General features: G+C 42.0%; 1 protein-coding gene across 7 annotated transcripts in view; it reads right to left on the bottom strand.

Moving 5' to 3' along the window:
- CREB3L3 (cAMP responsive element binding protein 3 like 3) overlaps positions 1 to 5111 on the bottom strand; it is a 40135-nt gene that overhangs the window by 34857 nt on the left and 167 nt on the right. The window contains exon 1 of one of the 7 annotated variants that reach the window (XM_067033076.1): positions 2260 to 2299. The exons of the other annotated variants lie outside the window; for them this stretch is intronic. The gene's annotated coding sequence lies outside the window, so the exon portion shown is untranslated. Of the gene's footprint in view, positions 1 to 2259; positions 2300 to 5111 lie in introns of those variants that run through there. 7 annotated transcript variants of the gene reach the window in all.

Genomic DNA, 5111 nt, shown 5'->3' on the forward strand with positions numbered 1-5111 from the left:
GTAGACACTCAATAAATGTTAGTTGAATGAATGTACACCGTTTTGGTGGAGGAATATCTCAGCTTCCCAATGTATAAAAGTAGTGGTGTGCTGGTCTGTGTTTAACAACTGGCTCTCTTGGAAGGGAATTTAGCTATCTCTGTATATCTAATATATATTATACATGTATAACATACATGCATTGCAGACATCTTATATGTTGAATATACATTACATGTGTATAATATAGATGCATTGCAGACATCTCTATATGTCGAATATACATTACACGTATATAATATACACGCATTATATAATATACATATTTATTATCATTATTATTTATTTTATATTTTTTGGCTGCATTGGGTCTTCGTTGCTGCACGTGGGCTTTCTCTAGTTGCGGTGAGTGGGGGCTACTCTTTGTTATGGTGCACGGGCTTCTCATTGTGGGGGCTTCTCTTGTTGCGGAGCACGGGATCTAGGAGCATGGGCTTCAGTAGTTGTGGCACGTGGGCTCAGCAGTTGTGGCTCCCGGGCTCTAGAGAGCAGGTTCAGTAGTTGTGGCACGTGGGCTCAGTAGTTGTGGCTCCCGGGCTCTAGAGAGCAGGCTCAGTAGTTGTGGCGCACAGGCTTAGTTGCTCTGCGGCATGTGGGATCCTCCCGGACCGGGGCACGAACCCGCGTCCCCTGCATTGGCAGGCAGACCCTCAACCTCTGCGCCACCAGGGAAGCCCCATATAACGGTTTTTGAATACTGGAAAATATCTTTCTATTTCTGTGTGTGTGTGTGTGTGTGTGTGGCTACTCACAATCTAACAATGGTGGACGCACACATTTTGACATTTACTCTGCATTATTAACTTTTCTCCACTACTTTTTAAAGCCTAAACCAGGAGTTGGCATGCTATGATCCTCTGCCTGTTTATGTATATAGAGTCTTATTGGCACATGGCCATGCCCATTTGGTTAGTGTGGTCTGTGGCTGCTCTCTCCGTAGAGACATGCAATAGAGATGTAGGGCCCACAAAGCAGAAAATATTGACCGATCCTTTACCAAAATATTTTCTGACTCATTCTATGCAATCAAAAACACAATAAATCAAGCCCTCATTTGTCTCATGTGCCAATTTCCAGGGTGTAAATACTCCCACTAGGGACCATTTCAATCTGCCAATGTGATGTTTTGATACCTTTAAAAAAAAATTGAGGTGATGGGGACTTCCCTGGTGGCGCAGTGGTTAAGAATCCGCCTGCCAATTCAGGGGACACGGGTTCGAGCCCTGGTCCGGGAAGATCCCACATGCCGCGGAGCAACTAAGCCCGTGCGCCACAGCTACTGAGCCTGCGCTCTAGAGCCCATGAGCCACAACTCCTGAAGCCCACATGCCACAAGTACTGAAGCCCGCATGCCTAGAGCCCGGGCTCCACAACAAGAGAAGCCACCACAATGAGAAGCCTGTGCATGGCAACGAAGAGCAGCCCCCACTACTCACCACAACTAGAGAAAGCCTGCACACAGCAACAAAGACCCAATGCAGCCAAAATTAAATAAAATCTAAAAAAAAAAAAAAATGGTGTCGTAAAAAGTCTTCTGTAACTTTCTGTTTCTAAGACTTTTTTATGTTGTTGTCATTTGTGAGTTTATGGCTGCCTAATATTTCTTTGGGGACTATACTGGAACGTATTTTTCCATTTTTCCATCAATGGATATTCGTGTTGTTTCCAGATTTTTGCCACAGAGAACATTAGTGTATGTGTCTCCTGGTGTGCCTAGGGGTAGAATTGCTGGGTTGTAGGTAGTCTAGATAGAGCTCAACTGCAGTATGCAAAGGGGTCAGGTCAGCCGTTCTTCCAGTTTAATCCATTGCCCAGGTGAGAGAGATAAAGTTCAGGGTGCACTCCGAGATAGGCAGAGTGTACGCATGTGATATTAATGCTAAATGGTTCCTGAGTAAGATAAACATCACTTTGGATTGAATCTATCAACAAAGCTATTAGGAATTAATTTCCATGGGGAGGGGGAGATTTCAGAGAGATCCAAGTCTCTGGGACCAGGGAACAGATGTATCAAGAAAGATGTGATTGGAACCAATGATAAGCAGAGAGATAGGTAACAGGGTGAGGTTACAGAGCAAAATGTACTCCGTGGTCAAGATAGGGAAGGGGGTGGAGGGCAAGTCTGCTGTAATCGCAACAATAAAAGCTCATGTTCTATAACAAGGGCTGAGCATCAGGTGATTAGCAGGAAGTTCGCCTCCCAAGGACAGGAGCACCCACTTCATTAATTCAAGTAGCATATATTCGGAGGCTTCCACTATCCAAGGAGCTGGACTGGAAGAGAAAGAGACAGATCCAACATCTTCCTGGCCTTCAAAATGTTCATAACTAGAAGGGAAGATAGAATAAGAGAGCAGGGAAGGGAATCAGAATGCAGTAAGAGCCATATGTCAGAAACAAGCAGGGTGTATTGGGAATTCCAAGAAATAGGGAACTGGAAGGAACAGGGAGAATCCGATTTCATGTACGCTGAGCCCCCAACTAGGAATCGAGGAGAAAATTCTGCTCATTAGAAAAGACTTGATCCCTTGATCCTCCTCAAGAACTAATTTAACTCAGCCATAAAAAAAAAAGAATGAAATAATGCCATTTACAGCAACATGGATGGTCCTAGAGATTATTATACTAAGTCAGACAAAGACAAATGTCATATGTCACATATATGTGAAATCTAAAAATAATGATACAAATGAACCTCTTTACAGAACAGAAACAGGCTCACAGACATAGAAAACTAACTTATGGTTACCAAAGGGGAAAGGAAGGAGATAAATTAGGAATTTGGGATTGACAGATACACACCACTATACATAAAATAAACAACAAGGACCTATTGTATGGTACAGGGAACCATATTCAATATCATTTAATAACCTATAATGGAAAAGAATCTGAAAAATATATAATATATACATAACTGAATCACTTTGTTGTACACCTGAAACATTGTAAATTGACTATACTTCAATTTAAAAAAAAAAAAAGAATTGATTGGTCTACATGAAGGGCAGTCCCCCAAATACACACGATGGAATATTATACATACAGCAAGGAAAAAACCAAATTACTGTTACATGCAATCACATGGATGAATGGCCAAAATATTTTGCTGAGCAAAAGAAGTTGGGCACAAGAGTACATATGGTACAATTCCATTTCCACGAAGCTCTAGAACATGCAAAACTAATCTCTGGGGATAGAAATCAGAATCTAGGGTGCCTGTAGGGGAGTAGGGGGCTGCAGCCAGCTTGTCCTGGCTCATAGGTGCGTATTGTTACCATCCTTTCCAACTTCATGGTAGATGGAAATAAGTCTCGGTGGGAATATATACACCACAGAAAAGGGCAAGTACTACAAATTACAAAGCAGCCTCCTTCTCTCCCTCTCTCTCTCTCTAAATCTCTCGTTTCACAAGCCCATCGTTAAACATTTACCAGCACACCACTGTTGCTTGGGGCAAGGGGGATTAACTGAATAGGACACCGAGAAAACTTTCTGGAGTGATGGAAATGTTCTGCATTTTGTTTCCGGGAATCGTTTCATGGGTGTATACAGTTATAAAAGCTTAAGGAATTGAACATTCAAGAACTATGCGTTTATTACATGTAAGTTACAGCTCAATAAAAAAGACTATATGTATATATAGCCTAAAATAAAATAAAATCATAGAGAAATCATTTTGCAGAACGGAAAGACATTGGAAACGCCCAGATCTGGGAAAGGTCATGGCATTATTCGAGGCTAGATGAGCATTCTTCTGAATTTTGGATGAGCGACCGGGAGCAGTGAGAGGCAAAACAAACACGGCTCAGATTGTAAAAGTGGAGGGGCAGGCAGTGCCTGGGAGCAGTTTTCATCAGGGGAGAGCTATGGTTACATCTGTGCATTTTTAGACCATTGTCACATTTTGCAATTATGTATATTTAGATTATGTAGCTATTTGTTTAAACATTGTATCTCCCAGTGCCCAGCGCGGGTCTAGCACCTAAAAGGCTTGCAAATTAACTGTTAAAAGAATGAAAAAAAAGAATGACTGCAGGGCGGCTGGACAGGAAGTGGGCAGGGCTGAGCCAGGGGGACCAGGGGACCTGGGCTGGACCTAGAAGAGGTGGACTGAAACTTCCTCTCTCTGTTTCTTCCCACGTGTAGATGCACCCTACCATGAAATGCACACAGATGCTCATAGATGTGAGCCAAAAAAAGCAATGCGGTGAGTTTTTCATGAAGCCAACTTTTTCCCATTTAAATGGCTGTGCCTTTATTCTGCGCCATATACTGCGTCCTTTTTTTTTTTTTTTTAATTGGTGTTAAAAATGACCTTTCTCATAAAATGGTGTAGCCGCTGTGGAAAACAGTATGATCCCTCAAAATAATTAAACATAGAAACACCATATGATCCAGCAATTCCGCTTCTAAGTAGATATCCAAAGGAATTGCAAGCAGGGATATGAACAGATATTGGTACACCCATATTCATAGCACCATTATTCACCACAGCCAAAACGTGGAAACACCCAAATGTCCATCAGTGGGTAAACGGATAAACAAAACATGGTCCAACCATACAGAGGAATATTATTCAGCCTTAAAAAGGAAGGAAATTCTGACACGCGCCACAACATGGATGAACCCTGAGGACACTATGTTGAGTGAAATAAGACAGTCACAAACGGACAAATATTGTATGATTCCACTTTATATGAGGTCCCTAGAAGAGTCGAATTCATAGAGGCAGAAAGTAGTGGTAGTCTGGGGAGTAGAATGAGGAGTCAGTGTTTCATGGGGACAGAGTTTCAGTTTGGGAGGATGAGAAAGTTCTGGAGATGGACGGTGGGGATGGTTGCCAAGCCGTGTAAATGTACTTAATGCCACTGAGCTGTGCACTTACAAATGGTAAATTTTATGTTACATATACTTACAACAACAACACAAGTTTTAAAATAACCTCTCTTTCGTGAAAGAATGATGGTAATTGATATTATGAGTGGGTGTATGTGTGTGGGGGGGGGTGTCCATAATTGGCCTTTGACTCTGAGGTAATTTAAGTCTCCCACAACTTTTGAGGATTTTAC

Source organism: Kogia breviceps, chromosome 4 (assembly GCF_026419965.1).
Source record: "Kogia breviceps isolate mKogBre1 chromosome 4, mKogBre1 haplotype 1, whole genome shotgun sequence".
Lineage (NCBI taxonomy): Eukaryota > Metazoa > Chordata > Mammalia > Artiodactyla > Physeteridae > Kogia > Kogia breviceps.